The following is a 23,712-nucleotide window of genomic DNA, read 5'->3' as shown; positions in this document are numbered from 1 at the left end:
CGAATAGCTTGAATTGTTGTCTCGCATTTTCTTCCACATATACAGTGCATCATATGGAACACATGGCTTTGATTATGGGTTATGTGGTACTCATGCATGGGTGCATTCCAGTGCCTATCACAGTCATGTGCTCCGGGCTGGGGGAATTCAGCTTTTTTGGAAAGTCAAAGGAATGCACCCAGAATGCAGAAATAACACATACTTTCTGAGCCTTTTCTTTTTTTAATTCATTTTGGTCTCCAGTGGTTTTGCCACATCAGTTACAGCATGATGTTTTTTAACATGTCTGAATGAACTGTAGCCTGGAGAATTGGGTCAGAACATGGACTTGATCCAAAACACAGTAACATTTGCTGTTCGCTCATCAAATCCACCAAACATGAGCTCAAACGCAGGCAGAAAAACCACTGAGTATCTAACAAATGGGGCTTTCTCTGTCGTCCATTGCCATGGAAAAATGGATGTTTAACTGTGGAAATTAGTCGTAATGAAATATAATTCGGTTGGTTAATACAAGTCCACTGTACTGCGGCAGGACCGGGCAGGAAAAGGGCACGGAAAGCCAGCAGTGTACGCAATCAAGCAAGAAGCCTAACCCTAAAAAGAGACCTATTGCATCAGCAGAGGTAATACACTAGACAGGATGAGACAGAAAAATGGCTTTTTATTCAAACTAATCCTTAATTAACCCTTTCATGCACCCTGTAACCTGATAACATGCTACGCTGTCCACCTCAATAACCACTGTCTCTGAAAGGGTTAAATTCATTTTCATTTGACTGATTATTAAATTTCCTGTTGGGATTAAAAAATCTGTTGTCTGTCTCTTTTATAAATTTTTACATAATCTCAAACAAAGTTGTGAATGGTATAACCTGTTTTTTGAACGTTTTGTGTGGCTTTTTACAGTACGGGTCAAAATGACCCGCAACATAATCAATGTGATTTTTTTTCAACATAATATGAGGGTTAAAGGTGTATGAAATGTACTGACGGAAAAAAAATAACAATACTGCAATGGAAATTTTGTTTGCATCAACGCATTAAACATTTGATTACAGTCCCTTACGTTCAAAAGAGAATTACTATTGTGCATCACCCTTTTCAAGCTTGACGGTTTTGAAAGCTCTTGAACAGTCTTCTCATTCACCGACGGATGACACAGCATCAGGAGAAAAGCGAGGGATCAGTATCTTGCTGAAGGACACTGAGACATGGCCATAAATTTCGAGTTGGCAGTCAACCACTCGACCGACCGACCCCTGCGTTGCTGATTGGCTCACGCGTTGCATGATTATATTGCAATACATGTACGAATGTAACCGGAATGTCAGGTAAATTTTACTCCATATATGCAAGTATTTCAAAGTTTTTAATGAAGGTGGTCTTTACTAAATAGTATGATCTATATACCCAAATAAAGCAGCTACAAATTGTTACCCTACATACCTGTATATTGGGTAGATACTATAGGTTAGTTTTTACAGTGTACATTTATTGAGTAGATTCTAAAAGTTATTTTTTTAAAAGTGGTAAATTTATTACATTTTTCTATATAATGCTTGCTATAAAATAGGGTATTTGCTACCCTTAATTTGAATACACCTAATTCCTTTAAAACCTAAAATAATCAGGTAAATTTTACATGATTTTCATGGATCATATTTACCACTGCCAAATCGTTTTTTTGCAGTGAGTCGATCGAAACTGAGTATTGTTTTTGGAAACACACATTAGAACAACAATAATACAACTTAGACTTAGCATATACTGTACATCAGGGGTGTCACACTTATTTTTGTCACGGGCCACCTTATAGCTACGGTTTCCCTCGGAGAGCCGTTACGTCTGTGACCCCATATAAATGTATGATCTCCTGATGTGATCACTTTTACAAAGCAAATTGATGGATAACTAGTTTTGCTATCAGAATCCAGTCAATTGTTTTCCTCAACTGTGTTTCAGTTTATTTAAAGGGGGTAATGGTAAGACAAAAATCTCGCTGTATCTCAGATGTCAGTGTTGTGAAGTGAAGATAATTTGCAAGAACCATGAAGTCAACGTTCATGATTTGCCTATGCGGGCCACATAAAAATGATTTCTCTGAGTTTGACTTCAGTGCTGTACATTATGTGCAAATCTACTTTCAAACCAATGTTTCCAAGCTACTCAAAACACACGTTGAAAAAGACTCATTTTAAATTTTGCAAACCTGTTTTTCATTCTTTCTAAAACTTTGATCTCTGAACTTTGTTTTGGAAGACGGTGCAAAAGCCTTTTTTTAACTGCTTTTTTTTTTTGTCACCACAGCCATTAATTATATTTTTGTTCAAATGTCTTCATCATGGATACCTTTAAAAATACAAACATGCAATGTTTAATCAGTGGCATGTACAAACTCATATAGAGTCACGCACACAGCCACGCAAGCATTCATTTACTTTCACCTGTATGTTCTCCACCCATGCTACGCTTCAGTCACTGCGCACATAAATCTGGATACACGCTCTTTGGAACGCCTGCATGGTACTGATAATGAAGCTGGAGAGATTCCAGCAGCTCTTCCCTTTCCACAATGGTGGACATTGTACTCAGCCTGTATAGAGCACAAAGATCACAGACCTAAATACTGCAAACATAAATGCGATCGGTCTCTATGGGTGACACACAACCAGTCATTACAGAACTTTAGGATCAGAGTTTTGGCTTTGTTCCCTTGTCAGTGTGTTTTATGGCTGAAATCCTCAAGATGCTTTTAGATGAAGGCGCGTCATTACCATGCAGTCCCGTATCATGTCAGCATACCGCATTGAATGGTCATCGTAAAGATGAGTGGCTTTTCTGCCTGGTTTGTCCCCAATTCAGCTTTGTGTCATGGTTTGTGTGGCTGCTTGAGTGGATGTTTTACATACATCCTCGCTGGGAGTTGACGCAGGATGACATGAGAACCAGTTCACGGCAACTTGTATTTCAAGTCGAGGGCAAGCTAAAGGTGAAGTGAAACCAGGAGCGAAAAGAGCAAATAGAGAAAACAAAGCTGCAGCTCAGAGTACAAATATTCGACAGGGAGGAGGAAAGGAGGCTTTTAGGGATCATTACTGGACTGAAATTCTTGTTTTGACTTGCACAAAGTGATACACAAGCCATGAGGGCAACAAAGGGTGCAGAGATAAAGCGCCTCCTCACTATGTGGGTTCCCCTGAGTACACAGTCATCAATCCTGCACTGAGTACCATGGTTTTGGGTTGAGCCCACAATAAAGTGGGAATATGAAACAGGATTCATTGATTTGTTTTCTTCTGTAAAGAAGTGAAAGAGTTAAAGTCAATTTACGGGACAAAGTGAAAGTGCACTGTTATCTCTTTACACAAAATAGGACTCCTGTCTCAAACTGGCAGTGCACAAAATTAAATGAATTCTGGTTCGGTTCCAAGTTTGGTTCTTAACATGCCAGAAAGTCGCTAACAATGTTGATCATTGTTTGCGAACGTATAAGCAATTATTTTAGTTTCATTTAACACGAAGACAGTCCCGCTTTCATGGAGGGCAACCCAAATCGGATAATGTTAACTGGTGAGAAGCTGAAAATCTGAACAGTTCGACTTTTTACTTTTTTTTTTTCAAAAAATGTCTAGCTATCTAAACAATTCATTTATAATATAAACACAATTACCAATTAATTGGATAAGTGCTTAGTTGTGGATTAATCGTTTAATCGTTGCACCGGCCCTGGAGATTTTTGAAAGCCGTGGTCTACCCAGTGTTGCTATATGGACATCAAACACTGAGTACTCAAGTAACAAAGTCACTCTAAACTAATTAGCTTTGCACTCATGCTGTGTTATTACACATTTTCATTGGTGAATAAATTCTGTTTTCAAGTGGAATACTTTGCAAAAAGAATGAGCTCTGAGGAAAGAAGGTGAACATCCACATCCCTGAAATCCCGGCTCAAAGTAGCAACAAAATCCAAGAAATGCATCAGCACTCAATTCACATGATATCAATTCAGATAAAAAAAACAGCAGGCGAGTTATTCAAAGCTTCAACTACGGGTCCATACTCATAGGTGTCGAACTCAGGTCCTGGAGGGCCACTGTCCTGCATGTTTTCCAAGTCTCCCTTTTGCAACACACCTGATTCAAATGATCAGATCATCAGCAACCTATGCGCAAGCCTGACATTGAACTTGTTCATTTGAATCAGGTGTGTTGCAATGGGGAGACTTGGAAGACATGCAGGACAGCGGCCCTCCAGGACCTGAGTTTGACACCTACAGTATGCATACTTTAAATATGTAGAAAATGACCTCTGAATGATGAACTCTTGGAAACAGTGGCTATCATGTGTGGTCGTTGCTTTCGAGGGTCACGGTGGACACCATCAACGGATCAGCTGTTTGCATCAAAAATAGAAAATGCCTGCGGCTGAACTACGCGCCCTTCAAATCCTGCTGTTTCACACACACACACATACACACACACACGCACACAAATAGAGCGTGCAACAAGCATGAACGATGCATCCCTCAATTTCATTGTACAGGCACTTCCACACACAGAAAACAGTGAGTTGAATTAATTTTTATCTGGTTGTGCCTTTAACAGGTTCTGTACATATAGCTTGCAAATATCTACATTTGTGCATACACAGGTATACACATACAGTAAATGTAAATGCCATGGCATTTTGGAATACACATGGTATCCGTGTTAACCTGCATAACTGTTAGGGAGGGGCCAGCCAGGCAGCCTCCTCAGCCAGGGTGCTCTGCACCTCACACCTGAGACTCGTCAGCTCATCACCCACCAGTTGCCTATCTGCTCGTTTGGACTGGTACAACTTGACTCACAGACCATTCCTCAGTGCAAGTTCGTGCCGTCACCACGCCGGTGGACTCTGTTGCCATCTCCTGCAGCTTCTTGTTCCTTGTGTGGACATTTCCTTGTGGACTCCTCGTGCTTCCCCCTGAGTGACTTTGAGAGACTCTTCAATAAACTACGCCAAGTGTTGGCTTCAACGATACCTGCCTGTTGTCGTGCTATTGGGGTCACATCCAAACCCTAACAATAATGATTATGAGGGGTCCTTGGGAAGGGGGCTGTGGACTCAAAAAGTTTGGGAAGCCATGATCTCAATCACTCACAGCTAGTTAGCTGGACTGCAGTGCGCATATACATATATATATATATATATATATACATATATATATATATATATTAGTGATGGGTCCAGCGACACCGATGCGTTGACGCATGCGCCGGGCTCACAGAGCAAACCACGTGTCGGTGCATGTGCTGCTTCATTACGTCACGTGATTGACACGTTAACTGCACCGGCGCAGTTTAGACTGCATCGGCTGCGTTGACACAGTCCAGGCTGCTAATTGACACGTGAACTGCACCTGTGCAGTTTAGACTGCATCGGCTGCTTGGCACAGTCCAAGCTGCGCCACTTAGTCCAGGGGGCGTCGACTCAGTGCAGGGGGCGTTGACGCAGCAAAAGCCCGCACAGTGTATCCTAAGGAAGTGCGTCTGGCGACACGATGCCGATTGCCGAAACAAGCCAGACCTCACCCTCGCTCGAATAAAAATATATGTTTGGGCAATACGGAAAACACACTGATTATCAGAAAAAATGTGTCCGTCTGACTTCGAGCGTCATGTCGGCTGTCATATAATAGGCTATTATTATATGAGAAGTGCTTTAAGAACGTTTGTACTGTACGTCATACTCCAGTTGATTGAGAGGTCCCGCCTATAAGGGGGAGTTCCAGAAAGTGACTGCGAGTGAGCACACCGCATGTTTGATGACTCTGCCACGTTGCTATTAAGTCACATAAAACGTAAACCTTGTCTGCTGACCATCATTACATCGGCTAGGCTGGTTTAGCTGTTGTCGTAGTTCAAAGCTTAATATGTGGCGTGGGTTGGGTCGGCGCCGCGAGTACGTGCTCGCGCTCACAGCAGAGAGCAGCAGACTATCGACTGCTGAGACGCGCTTCACTCGAGTGACGTTGCTACAGTACGTGCATATTATGGAGCAGCTTCCGGACAAATACAAATTGTCCGCCGTGTAGAGCCATTTTGATCTCCTTTTGGAGAATAAGGTATTTATTAAAATCTCCTTGTCTCTCCAAGTGCCTCTCGGATTTTTGACATGTCTTATTCCATTGTGTGTGTGTGTTCTCCACAACAGGGGAAATAGCATGCATTAAACGCAACAGACTGAAATTTAAAACTCTGGAGCATCTTATTTTTCTAAATCAAAATTTGTGAAGACAAAGCCCACAAGCATCCTCATTCACATGATTTTCACATTATTGGAACACATTGAATGATACAATATGAATGCATGGATGTGAATGATATTGTCAAGGGTCAATGTCATCTTTATTGTCAAATATGCTTTATGTATGACATGCAGCATAGATGAAATGTCTTCCTCTCAATCCTCAGTGCATACATGCATGCAAACATGCTGTGCATTAAACACACACAGCTAAGAAAGGATAGCAGCTACCCTGTATAAAAAAGACATGTAATCTGAACAGTATAGACAATATAAACAATATAAACAGCATAAACAACAACATAAACAATGGCGCTTGTGGCTATTGTGGGTAGAGTGAGGTAGTGCATTGTATACACGTCATCATCAAATCAGTTTGTTCAGTCTGTCAAGTGGGTTGGCTGCAGGGATTTTGAAGGTCCAGCAGGTGGCAGTGGTCAGCGACACAGTATCAGTACAGTATCAACACAGTGTGTCATTGTGTCGACACGTCTCATGAGGCCTCATGGACCCATCACTAATATATATGTATATTTCAAGGCAGCTTTTGACCTTATTGGCTTGTAGTCTGATGGTGTATGATGAGTCCAGAACCAATGACTAAAGGGGTTGGTCTTGACGACCGGCTAATTTGTAGTCTAATGGTCATTACTGAGAGACAGCAGCCAGCTGTCATGACATGCTTCTCATGTGGAGTTAAAGATAAGAAACAGGGGGCTAATATACATAGATTTCCTCACTAACAAAACGTCTACTGACTCTCCCTAGTTTGCTACTTTGTGGTTTGTCAGATAAATCCTCTGTCACTCCTTTGAAAACCCTCCTACACTTTACTTTTTCTGCTAAACATTCCTTCTCCCTCCTCCACATTAAACTCACAAGGAAGAGAGCATCTTCTGGGGACCCATCCTCTTTCTTGGCTTTGTTGTGGGAAGGTTAACAGTTAACAGAGGAACGGTTAATACTGGAAAGTCTCACCCTGGGAGAGGAGACACCCACATAGAACACACACGCACGCACGCACATGAGCGTGTGACAGTGTTTTAGGCTACGTTCACATTGCGGGAAGTGATGCCCAATTATGATGTTTTGTTAAAACTCTTTACGCACTCGTTCATATTACAAAAACAAATAATATAATTTTAATGTGAACAAAATGCATCCATGATATGACCCATAAAACAGACAAAAGACAATGTGATGCGGCACATACAGTAGTTTATGGAATTAAATACGGTTTCGCGTGTCGAGCACGGACTTATATATAATGGACTAACAATATCCCCCTCGCGACTAAAGCCAGAGAGCAGTCATCTTGTATTGCATTTTCCTCGTATGGAGTAATGAGAGCCTCTCAAAGAACAAACATCACTGTTTGCATCGACCATTCTGCAGCGACAATGTCAACATAACCTAGAATGGGAGGACGAGTCCAGCATGTCTACAATGTAAGGATATTATAGTTAACGAAAACACAATAAAATAGCAAAACTAAAATTGGAAAAAACCCCATTTTCGGTCACAAAATAAAATAAAAACATGAGAGTATATTAAAAAATGATCACATATTAAACTATGTTTTAAATTTACAAAACTAATTAAAATTAACTATAATATTGGTCAACATTTTTTTTTTGTCTGATTCCGAATTTGCTTTGGTTCTTCTCTAGCACATCAGGTTTTCATTCTATAACTACTACTACTATTACTACTACTACTACTACTAGCAATACTGTAATACGTGATATATTAATATGTATTTTTTTCTGTTTTTATGATTTAAAGGTTAGGTTCAACAATAGGTGGAATTCTTTTCTGAAACGTCATAGCTTCAAATTACAAAACACCGGACAACCCATATTGCGTAAGCTTTCATAGGTCAAACTTAATGTGCTGGAAAAAATAAGGATCAAACAAAGACAATATTTGCTTTAGACCAATATAATTATTGCAAAAATGTCCTTCATTTCCATCTTTGTCAATTATATCAATATGGTTAATTTGAAATGTATTGAAATACTGCAGGGCTGTTGGCTGCAAAGCAGTGGAACAGTTGCTAGACCAGATCTGAGCTTTACTGAGGACATTAACCACAATACATCTTTCTTGAGAAGCACGATTATGCACCGCACTGCACTTCGAAGCCTGCGGAATGAGTACGTGCATTTGATTTGTGGATGGTTGTGTTTAAAATGTTTTTAAAATATTTTAAGTTGACTTTTTGCTGCACAATTCTTCCATTGATGTTTTTTTTTTTATAATCTTGCACACAAAAAAATGCACCCTCCCTCAAAATTATACTAAAACTAATGAAAACCATGCTAAAATGAGTGATTTCAGCAATATGTTCTTTAAAGTGAATAAAAACCTGCCCTGAAATCTGACAAAAACTAACAAAATTAATAAATTAATCAATAAAAGAGCAAAACTCAAAAAGCACTAAAAACTATTCATCCATCCATCCATTTTCCGATCCGCTTTATCCTCACAAGGGTCGCGGGGCATGCTGAAGCCTATCCAGCTGTCTTGCGGCAGAAGGCGGGGGACACCCTGAACCGGTTTGCCAGCCAATCGCAAGCTAAAAACTAATGCTAATGAAATATCCAAAACTATTATAACCCTGCTCCAAAAAGGATCATGTGACCCCCTGATTATGGAACTCAGGTGATAGAGGCGAAAATGAGAGAGGAATAGCCCAAGGAGACATGGCGCTTGTCTGGCTTGCTTCCCGGCCTCCCGTGTTGGAGCAGAAAAGGAGTCAGTCGTTTACACCTCAGCGAAAAAAAGCCTCCACAGCCACAACAGCACCTGGTTGTCATTTAAGCTAATGGACTTGGGGCTTCCTCAATAGTTATCAACTTGGGCGAGCTTTTCGTTATGATTCGTGCTCCGACTTCCGCACCATTCTTCATCAACCACTATTCTCTCCATGACTTCCTCCCCGGTCTTATCACTCTCCACCCTTGTCTTTCTTCCTCTCCCCTGTTTATTTTGTTTTGTGGAGAGCTGTGTTATGACAAAGCCTTCACTCCCCGGATGTATGCAGTCAGTTCTTGTGTCATGCCCTTATGAGGGCCCTCGCAGCTCTATGCCAGCCGCACCCAGGCTGCCCTTCCCAGACGCAGAGTCTGGGAGGAGGGGCAGAAAGGAGGGTGGATGACTCTTGTCCACACACCCTGTCCTGTTCTTGGCGGCATTGATGTAAACGTCAAACGTGCAAAGTAATCACATAGTTTTTGATCTCACTGTCAAATTGAAGGTGCTGACTTGCCACTTCCCACACAGTTGTCTTTCCTGTCTCATTGTGTCAACTTTATGCTTGTATCGTCATCCATCTGACCGAGAACAGAGTTTTTAAACCAAGAAATGAATGTCTGATAGTCACACAGAAATGCCCGAAACGTCAATGCTATAGTCCAGGGTTCCCACGGGTCCTTAAAGTTCATAAGAATCCATAAAAAAAGAAGTTATAAAATTATGTTCTTAATTGTCCTTAATTTTGAGGGAAAGCTTCTAAAATAAAAAAAAAATCCTTAAAATCAACCTGTGGTGTTTATTTAATTTGTTTATGTTATTTTCCCCACCCTCCCAAATAATAGTTTTGTCGTAAAATGTGCCTAGCGCCCTTCCCCTCAAACCCCGCTGTCGGGCTACATGCCGTCCTGGTTCCCGCTCTGCTTTTCCTGTCATCTCCGATCAGTTCCGATAATGATCATGTGATCACTTTGGGTTATTTCGGGCCAATTTGACAGACAGCATGTGAAATAAAAGGTTAGTTGATTGCCCCTAAAAATACAGATGTGCCCTTTCTTTGGCAGCAATGATTTGAAACCCAGCTCAGTGATATGTGGCTTTCTATTCATTAAATCCACCGTGAATCCCCTGCTGAATGGAGAAAAAGTCCTTAAAAATGGCAAAATTAGCCCTCAAAAGTCCTTAAAAGGTCTATAAATAAAAAAAAGTGGAAAAGTGGGAACCCTGTTACTTATTTCCCTTGATCATTAGCAATCATTCAAGAGTTTTTATTATTTAGGTTTCTTCCTTCCTGTAGTAATAAGATATTGTACACCCGGAGGTACAATTTTGCTTTTTCTGAGTCTACTGAAAACATTTTACCTTAAGTAAGACTCTGTTCAGTAAAGAAAGCAGCTGTTCTTTTTTCTTAGAGTGTACACACGTTGCTATCACGGTCAGCCCATCTGCCTCAGAGTCATGAGATCCATGTACTAATCTCTGTCTGTGTGGAGTTTGTTTTGCAAATTCTCCCTATTTTCTCCATCCACTCAGGTTTACGCTCACGTTGCCAAAACATGCTCTAAAGTTAATTTGAAACTCTAAATTCCTCATATGTGTGAATGCGAGTGTAATAGGTGATTGTCTTTACGTGCACCGTGACTGGCTGGCGACCAGACCAGGGTGTAGTCCGAGCCCGCCAATTGCCGGAGTCACTCTGATAGAGTCCAGTTACGCAGTGATCCTAACGGGACGAGCCCAACAGTGGGTACGGGTGACCCTATAACTTCAAATAAAAACTAGAGTTCACGTATCAGTGCCATCTGTGCTGTGCAAATATTCTCAATCTTCAAAGGGCTATTTTACATGAACAACATGATTTACCTGAAAAATAAATTCCTACAGTTACAACACCATAAATGTCTGTTCATTCATTTCAAACAGCTTGAGTGAGCCATAAGCAAAATGCTGCGTTTGCCTATGTTTCCATTTGTTAATTTTCACCACACTGTCTGAAATGTTTTAAGAGGTGCAACCTAATATTGTTTGAACTCCCAGACCTACCACAAAGATCTCGGATAAATGGGAGGGAAGGAAATGCACAGACAGGAGGACGGGCGTGGATGGAAAAGTGCGCAGTAACTTGGCTGCATTGCACCCTTAAGTAACAACATGTGACAAAGGAGGATTTCCATGTTCCGACTCGACGCAGGCCACAAGGCTGCTGAAGGTCCGGGCTGCTCACGCCCAGTGGACGCTGGGGTCCGAATGGGAAACTGATAAGACTCTGCCATACCTAATTCCTTTCCATGTTCTCATCCAGGGTCGACATCACAATGGGCATGATTCATGGGGGTAATTCCGCCAGCTACTGACTTGGCTCCTGCTTGCATTTGCAAAGAATGTGACCTCACAATGTGCTTCTTTCAGCTCTGTCTGACTTGGTGCAGCCTCTCCTTGAAGCCCTCTTCTGTTTGAGACTGCAGAGTGAGGACAGGAGAATTCAGCCGAAATGCAAGGGAGAGATGCGATGGAAGAAAAGGCTGGGAAAAGCTCTCCTTGTGCCCCATCCTTTCTTTTGCCTACATCACTCCCACCGCCGTGTCGCTCCCACCAATAAATAAATGAAGCATAGGGAGGAGGAGATTGAACTTGAATGTTAACCACCGTGGACACCGCAGAGACAAACCCTGATTGCGCAGGGAGAAGTCGTAGGTGTGATGCCTGTCGTGGCTTTCCGTTCATGAGCCACGTAGACAAGTCTATACTGGGCGATGATTCAAGCGCGTACATAACTGTGTTTTGTAATGCCAGTCTCAAACAAACTGCAATCATAGATGGTCATGATTGAGCCGCGTTAGGCCATTTGAAGCCCAGTTAATACCTGGTTACATTCCATCTGTCACAAACACAAAGACCCTCATCTTTATCTGCATTCCGTGCTGAAATGGAAATTGGGCTAGTGGGCTAATTTGGCCAAAGTAGGTTTAAAACTGAATGGACATAAAATAAAGTAATCAACATCAGTGCCAACTGTAGATTAAGGCAACATGTGGCCCTGGGATAATAACAATATAAGATTTCATGACGAAAGGTGCCATCTAAAGGACAGATATTTATTTTTCTTGTGAATGTAAAAATCATGAAATCTGACATGAAACAGGCTAGCGTGGTCTTTCATTTAACATCCCACCTCAGAGAATATGGCTTCGGTTCTGTAGGCCATTTGACTCCACTACAGAGGAAAATGACTTTAGGGAAAATGCAGAGCTATCTAGCACAGAACACAGGCCCATAAACACTCACGATATGAAACAACTTATGGCACACGCACTCTCACACCATACACATTAAAAGGGCGTTGACACGTTAGCAAGCAGAGGTGATTTCGTCATGTCACCCTCCTTAACAATCTGCCATTGGAGGAGAACAAATGATGATGTCATCACTGGCACAGCGTGGGTGTCTGAAAGCTTTTCATGCAACCGCCTCAGTTGAATGAAAGGCAGACATTACGCACACATAAGAGCGGAGGCCATATGATCACTAAAGCAATTTTAGATTTTTTTTTAAATTGAGGTGAATCACTGACAACACAAATAATGTTACCGGTAATTAAAAAAAAAAACTCACAGGAAGTGAATACCTGACAATCATATACCCTTCCTAGCAGGCACTGGAGCCAAGTAAAAACCACCAAGTTTGGCATCACAGGGTTTCATCGGCTCAATTGTCAAATATTCTCTTATAACCTATGTGTGCACAAGGCACAATATTTTTTAGATGGCATTCATTTAAGTCTTGAAATGAAGGACTCAGTTGAAAAAATATTAGTATTTGCACGCTTATTTAAAATAGCCCATTTCTTTGAAGTGTGTACCTTGCAATATTATGGTATACTTTTCTTTGCCTGCCTTTATTTGCTTCAGTTCAAACTGCTCGTGTGACATTTACATTCGAGTACGAGTCACGTGTACCCTGCAAGTATCTAAATGTAAATCAGACTAGAGCGTTATCGCAGCCATCCTCATTGCTATATCAACATTCTCAGTCTGGCTGACAGGTCAATTGAACTGTGAAGTCACAGGACGGAAGAGGCCTTGTTTCACTCATGAGAAAGTACAATGATCCTGTGGGCAGGATGTAGCTGACAACACAGCTAAATTCATTCAGGGTGTCTATTTTGGTGCAATGTCTAGACATGAAAATATTTTACTTGCCACCCGAAAAAACAAAAACAAAAACAAAAAACCCCCCGAAAAAAACAAAATAAAACACCACAGTCTTCTGCAAAGTTTCACAAGACACCAGATGAGACACCACAGCTTGAAGACGAGGTGTGGCGTGCAACTCATTTCCTGCCAAGCACCGTATAGGGTGCATATGTCAACTCTAGCGATAAATTGTATTGAATGTGATCATGAGTTTATGCCTTCTAATGTTTTTCTGATGGTATAATGATGTGTTGGTTTTGTAACACTGTTTTTACATCCGTGTATTTTCAGCGACGGGCATTTTACCTTATTTTGCCCGTGCGTCCTCCATCCGTGACCTGGGTACCCTTCAGTCGTCGTCCCTCCGTCCATACTCATATACCGTATTTTTCGGATTATAAATCTTAAATTTTTTTCATAGTTTGGCCGGAGGTGCGATTTATACTCTGGTGCGACTTGTGTGTGAAATTATTAACACATTATTATAACATTTCACGTTATTTTCACACTGAACCGCGAGAGGGCACTCTAGGCCTGTGTTGATAAGTGGACAATGAGTGACGTAAGCGATGTAGAATAGAAAGCGCCACATCTTCTACCTCCAGAGTTGGCAGACTTGTTTCAAACAGACACCGAGGATGAAGATTTCATTGGATTTAGTGATTTGGAGAGACACTGATGGTTTGGTAAACTTGTTAGCATGTTCTTTATGCAATAGTTATCTGAATAAGTCTGAATATGCTACGTGAATATACCAGGCACGTTTGTTGTTTATATGTCATGTAACGTTAGCTTGTAACATACTTATTCAGCCTGTTGTTCCCTATTTTTATTTTTATTTGCCTTTCAAGATGACATGTCTGTTCTTGGGATTGGATTTTATCACATACATTTCCCCCAGAATACTCCAGTGTGACTTATGTATGTTTTTTTCTTCTTTATTATGCATTCTATGGCTGGTGCGACTTATACTAAGGAGCGATTAATAGTCCGTAAAATACGGTAATCCGTCCTCCTCCTTTTAAAGCGCTTCCATCCCAGTCCCAGGCACGAATAAAGGGACGGACGAAAATCCACTTTGGTGCTTGCTTATTCCGTTTTATACAGTCTTTGAAACATCTGTATTTCTGTGATCTGCCCATGCATGATACAGAGGATGACATTTCAAAAATGCATCAATACACACCTATAATTCCAAACGCCCACATTTTAGTTAGGTAATTGTTAAATTAGGCCTCTTTGGCACACATAATTAGACAGGTGACTTGAGTTGGGCCTTTACGTAGCTGTGACCTTTCTACAAGCTTCTACTTGGCCTTCCTTATCTTTGGCATTCATGGCACACTTTCTTGCTGAATGCAGTTCAAAGCGTCAAGCACCACGTTGTCACATGGCCTCGGCAAAGTCACCCCCTTATTTGAAATAGTACAAGAACAAGCAACCATTTTGGAATTAACAGACCTTCTTTGGCATGGCCGAAAACTCTCTGTGGCCGTGGCTCAATCTTTTTGACATACCTTAAATAGTCTTCTGATAGTTAAAAAGTAATATAGCGAGCAATATAGATACACGGATCAGCATAAATTTCCTTTCTAGTTCATTTCAGACAAAAAAACAATTAGAAAATAGAAAACTGCACGAACTACAAAAATGTAATTGTTCTATTCAACATGCATCAATACATTGCCACTTTGTGCATTATGTGACCAATATCTGATGCTCAAATAACTGCAGTTGTTCGGATGTTTTGACTGATCATTTGCTGTTATGTTGGGGACATTTAGTCAAATGCCCGTATTAGTGGGGGAGCATGTAAAAAGTCCTCTGAAAAATGGATGATGCTATAGCTGCAAAGGCGAAACCACTGTCCTTGTTTTAATTCACAATCATGGTCATCATCACCATCGTCATCATCATAATTTTAGAACGATATAATAATCTCAATGAAAATTGATAAAATGATTGATTGACAGGATGCAGAAAGTTTAAAATTACCCACATCATTGTCACTCATAATCCTGTGGTTTAGGCCAAAATCATTGACTGGCTGACACTTTTTTTTTAGCTGAAAGGAAAAAAGGAATAAAAAAAGACAGAGAGAGAGAGAAAAAAAGGAACATATCCTACCCACACTATGGTGTGCTATTGGGTTAAACAGTCACACAGCCAAGATTAAACTTTAAGCACAAGTTTCAGTGAAAAACAAGACATTTTTCATGTTAACGGTCAGATGCATGGAAATGGAAAACATGCTGCATACTTATGGATTCTCCTCAGATAGTGCGTGACTAAGAAGGAAAACGTTTGACTGATTTATATCGCTGTCACATCTAAGCGGCCCTTCCGCTGTTCTTTTAAAACCCCGTTTTACAGGTTAAATTGTTTTCCTTTTTAATTCTCTAAAATAAGCAGGCCCTCCCATTGTTGTCCGGAATGAGGGCTTGGTGGCAGGGGAGAATGGAGAAAAATAACTGACTGTGTTTTTTGACTAATTTCTTTCCTTCTGCTCAAAGAATAGTTTTCGTTCTAATCTTGAGGAAACATATTGGTGCGAACACCCTGGTTCAGCCCAACGTTAATCACTGAGAGTCCTGCCTTGATTAAAAAAAGACTAACCGGAGCTGAACCTTGATGCTGTAAGTGGGAACAACAGTACAAAGAGTCGCCCGGAAGAAGAACCCCCCATTAACTCCGTCTCTGGAGCATCTGATACATTAGTAGTTCCAATAAAACTGCAAATTTTACACCATTGAGGCTGTGTTGGTTGTAATAAAATGTCCTCTCTTAATATTGTGCCTCTGCGACACAATAAGCGCTATTGTAGTTTAGGTCGTAGGAGAGGTCGTAATAATAGTCATAATAAACTTCATAGAATCATTTTTTCTTCACGACCATATTCGTCTAATACTGTGGTGGTTTTATCATACACACAATATACTCAATGTGGCCCTAAAACGCCTTCTTAAGATATCATTCAACGGTGGTTACCATCAAGAGGAATGAAGTACATCCATCCATCCATCCATTCTCCAAACCGCTTGATCCTCACTAGGGTCGCGGGGGGTGCTGGAGCCTATCCCAGCTGTCTTCGGGCAGTAGGCGGGGGACACCCTGAATCGGTTGCCAGCCAATCGCAGGGCACACAGAGACAAACAACCATCCACGCTCACATTCACAACTAGGGACAATTTTAGAGAGTTCAATCAGCCTGCCACGCATGTTTTTGGAATGTGGGAGGAAACCGGAGTACCCGGAGAAAACCCACGCAGGCCCGGGGAGAACATGCAAACTCCACACAGGGAGGCCGGAGCTGGAATCGAACCCGGTACCTCTGCACTGTGAAGTCGACGTGCTAACCACTGGACTACCGGGCTGCCCTGAAGTACATACATTGATTCAAATTTTTTTCACAAAATTTAATCTGGCATAATGTAGAGGTGACCCACTTTGTCGCTCTTTGTTCTCCATGCACACAGATGTATGTGCGTGTGTTTGTGTGCACGCGTGCCGGAGGGTGCCATTGCACTGACTGAGGTCCATCTGGCCCTCTATAATCAGCTTTTAACAACAAATCAAAAACAAAGCACATGTGCAAGGCCAGTCACGCTGCCACGGTCACAAACATCCCAGTGCGCATTTTTATGGAGATCCAACACACTTGACAACAAGGTGTCATGCTGGGATGACAACGGATAGCGTTGGATCACGCTGTTGCATTTCTAGAGCAGTGTGTCAGTGTGTTTGAAAGCATGTGCATGTGGCCTGCATCTGGACGCTGTTAATTCTACTTAATCCTTTTTTTGCTGTCAGCCAGCCAGCCTTGTGTTCATGCACATGTAGTGTGTCACTCATCTTCTAACAGAATGCAAACCCATAATGTCTTGTTAACGTGGAATGATCACAAATGCTGCTCGTGTTAAGGTAAGATGACTTCTTTTTAAATGCTATTTTCAGGACAACCGCCAGGTGCAGAAGTGACAATGCAGAAAAATTGTGCATTAGGATCGGGACCAAATCCTTTCTTTCAAAAGCCAGTGAACCTTTGCTTACAAATACTGGTATAATGTGGATTCAGTGGACCGTTTTCGCAGACAGAATAGTTTGGGGACTTGCACCCCCCGTTTAACATGCGTCAAATGAAGATGATTGCCGTGAGGATGTCAATGAATTTACCAAAGTGATTTTTTGATAAGAGGTTTTGAGGCACAGTCTTTTGTGAGACCTGAAAACAGAGTTGGGGCTTTTAGTCTGTGATTTGCTGCACCGCGAGACTGTTTTGGTGCGTGAAGTCTTGCATCGCCATGCTAGTTTACGCAGAAAAGCAGTACTGATGGATTTGGGTTACATTGCTCAATCAACTGGGCTCCCAGCGAACTTTTATGATCCATTACGCATAGGGGGATACTTTTGCCAGGGTGCCCTTGCCAGCTGGCTAAAACGATGGAAGCCAGCGATAGCTCGCTTGAGGTTTGCACAATTTCTCCTGTTCACTCTTGCTGAACACATACATGTTGTTTTGTCATTATAAAGCCTCCTTGCGGTCACGTCTTATGGAAATGCTTGATGGAATCAGGGCACATGCGGCGTGCGCAATATGTCTGCAGACAGCTCAGGCAGAGAAAATGTGCAGCGGTTAGAGCTTGGGTGGAGACGGCAACATTTACCGTAGAACTGCAGACAAATATACATGAGCTCCACCCTCGGTGAGCAATCAACTTCTCTGTGTCATCACGGTCTTTATCATGCAGACAGAGATTGATACCAAAAGTTCAAATCCTTAATGATGATTACACTGGTGCCCCCCAACCCCCACCCCAAGTACTGTGCTCTATGTGGAAACAAGACATGGAAGTTGGCAGACCTCCCCAATCTGCGTCTCAAATCCCATGCAGTTTTACAAGTGGCCTCTCCTTGAGAGATGTCTGTGCAATTCTTGTATTGCAAAACTGCCTTATAAAATTGATGTTTTCTTCAGCCACCATCTAATTAATTTGCCCAACTTTTCTCCTGAGCACACTTCTGTTTGAGCTCCCTGTGGATGACTCATATTTCAGGGCCAATGATTTTCATGGGTCGGGAGAGACAAGGAAAAAAGACAAAGGAACTACGAGAGGACTATATCCAGAAAAATTAAGAGGATTTACATTTTTTATTTTTTTTTGCAACACAAGCAATAATAACCGAAATTCATAACATCTCATTTGTAATTCCTTACTCTGGAGTAAACATTATCCACCAGCATAGATTCAAAGAGGCACTCATGTCGGGGAATACCAGGCTTTTAGCAGATTACTGCATCCTTACGGCTGTTCACAAATGCTATGTCCTTATTTAAGTAGAAGGTATCTAGGTCGGAAGCTCATTGAAAAAGTGTCACTTTCACTCCGGCAGAAGGCAAACCGTGCACCAGGAAGCGAAGTGGGTCACCGGTACTGGGCAGGAGTAATAGATGGGAAGAGAGGAAAGACAATGGTTCAAAGCATCGTCATTGGTATTTGATCTATTGTCCTCGCTGGTCTTTAAAGACCATCACTAACAAGGCATCATCTTACTCAAATTGACTGAGTTTTGTGGAGCTAAGATCTCCTATGAGATTAAGTTCAGGTAGCTAAAGGGGTTGAGATTGAGGAGGAGGAGGGGTGTCTACTCCAAGCACTATATTTTGTGGGGGTACGGAATTTCAAAAGAAGGAAAAAAGATACAGCATCTATAGCCGTAGCAGTTCAAGGAGTAGTGTTCATGCGTCACATTTGCCTACCACCACTTTGCTTTGGGCCCCGCTGCTGCTACCTGTTCGTCATGGTCAGAGGCAGATATGAGAACTTGAAGCTCGAAGCTGTTAGCTATTTTTTTTTCCTTTCCCAAATGCACTTTTGCATTATGGGACGATGTAAACAAATAGAGTGATGCATGATTTTGTTTGTTATGCATGCTGACATACTTTCATCTGCATTCTCGAGCATGAGTCGCTTCCATCAATTTGCCAACACAAAATGAATGAACAGCAGCAAAAAAAAGTTATGAGGGGCCTCTTGTCTCACTTTTTTTTAATCTCTTAATCTTCTTGATTGGTTGCAATAGTTCACAACAGTTTTCTCTTCAGACAGAAGGCATAAGACCAGTCAAATCAGTTTCAAATAACATCAGTTTAAGCATTTGAAATGTTAGCTTTGACTTTCCATTGCAGCCAATTTACTCACTACAATATACTTTGAGATAGATTTGAAAATAACCTTTTGAAAATTATCGTGTGTGTGCCCAGGATTAGGGGGCACAAATATGGATTTGCCCCAGATACTGGCAACCCATGCTACCTACCAGGGGTAGAGAGCTCCGGTTCCTCGAGAGCCATATCCTTCCTGTTTAGAGCACTCCCTACTCCAACACACCTGATTCAATCGATCATGATCGCTTCAGGCCTCTACAGAGCTTGCTGATGATCTGATCATTTGAATCAGGTGTGCTGGAGTAGGGAGTGATCTAAAACAGGCAAGATATGGCTCTCGAGGAACCAGAGTTCCCTACCCCTGCTATATTTCAGGCATGCATGGATACCAATGTTATGGTTAAAGTAAATAAAATATTGGCAAAGAGAGTGCAATTCTTGTTTTGTTCGGTAGTAGAAAAAAGAAACAGCCCGTCCTATTATGAGACTGTTTTTTTTTATTCATGAATTATAACTACATCCTTTTTTTATTCTTGAGCAGATTTATGCCCCCTTGTAATTACCATTTCTCTCCATTCTGTCACAGAATTGATGGAATATGTTGAGAAAAATGCAAGAAAAAGCCAAGCAGGATCACAGCTCAGCGTGAAACCACAATGGAAGAGACTTTGAGAATGCTCATTAAACAACATGATTTACACAAACAAAACACGCACTGTTACGGTGCCAAACGCTTAGTTTCTTGGAAAATGTACCACTTGGTCAACACTCTTCCCTTTAGTTCTATTTTGCAATTAGTTGACAGTCTGGGGAAGAGTGAAGACATTGATTTCTACACGGTTGCATCAGCAGACCTGCATGTTGTCCATTTTTTTTAAACCTTACCTCTCTTCCTAATAACCATTAATCGCTGATGTTTGAAATCAAAGCTCAAGATCCTGATCACTTTGTTACACCCCGTGAAAGTCACTGCATTCCAAGACATCTCTGACAGTTTCACAACTTTAACCCTCTGTGGCTTAAACTGATTTGATCATGATAATGATGAGACGTCACGGAATACCTCCCCAGCTTCGCAGCACAGGGCTTTGGGTTGCTTCGTGAATGGATGGGCCAGAGATGTTATCTGGCCTTAGGGAGGATGTTTGGTGAGTGGGAGTGGAAGGGCTGTGGGGCTTCGGTGTGTTAATGCAGCTAACAGTCAGGAAGGCAGAGTGTTGACTCTGCAGATTTAAACCCGCTACTGATGGCTACGGGGCTAAATACTGACCCCATGGACTAATAAAGAAAATCACCTCAGGCACGAGCCGCGGGGGTCAGAGGTAACAGTGTGGCTGGGAAAAACACAGGCCACGGATTTCCATCACTACACTGCCTAATTGAAATGACAGTTAAAGACCGATGAGGGTAACAGTGTTTATTTGCTTCTTTGTTACACGGTGAGCAAGCACAAAGATATGCCTAGCTGGGCCAGGGGTGACATCGCTCCTGTATGCTGTCTGGCTCCGGGATCTCGGCACTAGTACAATAAGGACTTCCTGTCTGCCGTCAGATTCCGATGAATTCCATTGAAGCCCGGGACAGGGCAAGGGGTGTGTGTGACGTGATTGTGTTAATAAGGGCTTGTGTGTCCAAATCCTACTCACGCTAACAACATGGCCGTGTTCGCTTATTTTACTATCAGCCGAAGTCGGAAGCAGCTGGTGCTTAGCACACTGGATCATTGGGAATAGTACCGCACCAGATTCAGCAATCTAAGCTATTTTTGTGTCCTTCGAATATATATTTGATAGCATATGAGAGGACTGTTATTGTTCCTAATTTGCCATCCAAGCAGCCTATGTGTGGTAGGCATATAGCAAGATTGTTTGATGACGAGGGAAAATAATCAAAGCAACTCTGTTTAACGACATTGTCGTATGAAGATTTTATTTGACTTCTGCCATGTTATAATGAATCACAAATGTCATGTGATCATTTAGAACATTGCCTTGGCTTTGAAATAGAAAAAGGAACCATGTCAGAAAGTGGTAAAGTACAGTTGAACTACTAAAAACAAATGACTTTAGAGTTGTACAATTTGGACTTGATTCAAAAAAAAAAAATACCCCCCAAGAAGGTCCCACTAATGGTTAAAATATTGTATGACTGTAGGTCACACAAGCATATCTTGTCGAACTTCAGTGAAAAGTTTTCTTTGACTTTTTTGTGTGTTTGGTTTTGGAAACAACATTCACATTACAGTTTTTTCTGGTACATTTCTCAGATCAAAATTGAATTCCTCAAAACTACTTGTTCCATTTTCACAACCTCTTTTTCACTTGTGCACATCAAAAAAGTAGTTTCTCATTTCTTGGAACAAGTTGCAAATGCTTTGGCATGTTTATGCATTTTGTAGAATTGTTTGGTGTTTTCAACATTAAAAATTGCTTTAAAAAAAGATCGAAATGTGTGAAGCATTAGATTTACCAATCATCAACCAGTTTTCTGAAATAGCAAGTGAAGATAATCATTGTAATTCCTACAATATTGCATGTACAATTTTCACTCAGGAGAATATCCCATGTTCATAGTTGTATTATTATTATTTATTTATTTTATTACCGGTAGTTGTCTTGGTAATATGCAGTTGCAGTTTTCCTTTCTGTATCACAATGAATATGCTTTGTCAAGAATAAATTACAGTACATGCAGTAAAACGTGCTGAATATGTTTGTGGAATCATCTTTCAGAATCATTTTCAGAAGACCCCAAAAGCATTAAGTTTGTTCAACCATTAACATTGCATCATTGGTTTTTGAACACAAGAGGATGTCCATTCATCCGCTACTGGCGCAAAACGCGTGTATCCGGTGACGTTTTCACTCTTGCGGCGACCGTGCAACTTGGGGATCGAACCCAAACTGGCGGCTTAGTGGCATAGAGCACTAACCCTTAAAGGCCGGGCTGCCACCTCGCATTATAAGCATATTAGAAGGTACAAAAATAGTTTTTACACCAGGCTGGCATTTGTTATACATAACCCGAGGGCTATAAGGGCTTAAGCGACTTGTTTAGAGCAGCAATAATGCCCTCATCGACAAGGACTCGGAATGGAGGAAAAGAGCACACATATTCCATCACAGATGACAAATAACATCATTTGTATGTGGTGTCACTCAACAAGCCTGCCACTTAAATGACGATACCACAAATTATATAAATTAGAAGCCCCAAAATGACATCAAAATGATTTATTTGTCCCCAAGATTATTGGTCCAACACTAACACAAGCTATTTCCGACTGGATTGTGAATCAGCCGTGCCAGATGTAATAGATTTGCTCCCAAGAGAAAAATTCCTTGCTCAAAACAAAAATAACATTGTGTGTGAGGATACTGCAAAATGTATAAGTGGTAGCTTATACATTTTAGGAGCTGCTGCGGGCAGCTTTCTTTGGACTGTTTTTCTGATATGTTTTGTATTTTTTAATGGTACTGAAAGACACAGAAAAACATTTTATGAAATACTTTCATATGAATTGAATGAAATGTTGGTTTGGTGTACTCCAGCATTTCCAAATAATGACTTATTTCATTCTGCCATGTTGTGAATCAAATTATAAAGACTATTGTCCTCTAAGGCATATCAAAAGGTAAACATTTGAATTATTATTATTATTTCTTTTTTTTTTTACTTTGACCTCAAAAATAGCTTTAGTGGGACAAGCTCTTGACAAGCATTTCACAATGACGGTATTAACAATAAACTGTGTGTTGCATAATACATTTAAAATCAATCACGCAGCCGTACGAATTGAAACATGTTGGGCTGTATTAAAGAATGCCAGAGCGTGGTTTATGACACATTCAATATTTTTGATGAACCTCCAATATATAAATATCACATCTGAAAAGGGACGTAAAAAAGCATGTTTGTACAAAAAGTTGAGAGATGCTAGGAAACAAAGTGCCCTCTATAATCATTGTGTTAGGAGCAGTTGGCATACGTTTTTTTTTAATATACAGTATTGCTGTGATTGTGATAAATTATTTTCAAAATTTAGTTGAGATGTCTTAAACTGTTACCGACATTGTTCGCTTTTTTGTCAGTATTGCATGTTGGAGCTAGAATTTACTCAAGCTGTAAAATTGTTTATTAAAATTGTGTAAAATCGTGCAATGTTTGCATAGATTTACGAGCATCTACTTTTACACATTTAAAACAAAGTTGAGGAACATGTGGCTTGAACATGATCAAGATAGTTCGATATTTGTGACCATTATAGAAAATATTACTGTTGCGCTTTGTTAACAGTTCAATGAAAAC

General features: G+C 41.0%; 1 protein-coding gene across 2 annotated transcripts in view; it reads left to right on the top strand.

Moving 5' to 3' along the window:
* The first annotated feature begins 16,976 nt into the window (after nucleotides 1–16,976).
* Nucleotides 16,977–23,712, top strand: part of LOC147199309 (uncharacterized) — a 32,285-nt gene continuing 25,549 nt past the window's right edge. For both annotated transcript variants that reach the window (XM_086122711.1, XM_086122710.1), the window contains exon 1: nucleotides 16,977–17,159. The gene's annotated coding sequence lies outside the window, so the exon portion shown is untranslated. The remainder of the gene's footprint in view (nucleotides 17,160–23,712) is intronic.

The sequence above is a fragment of the Hippocampus guttulatus genome, chromosome 10 (assembly GCF_054856545.1).
Source record: "Hippocampus guttulatus isolate MCC_2025c chromosome 10, RoL_Hgut_1.0, whole genome shotgun sequence".
Lineage (NCBI taxonomy): Eukaryota > Metazoa > Chordata > Actinopteri > Syngnathiformes > Syngnathidae > Hippocampus > Hippocampus guttulatus.
The sequence above is the reverse complement of the archived record's forward strand: the minus strand, read 5'-3'. Positions and strand labels throughout refer to the sequence as shown.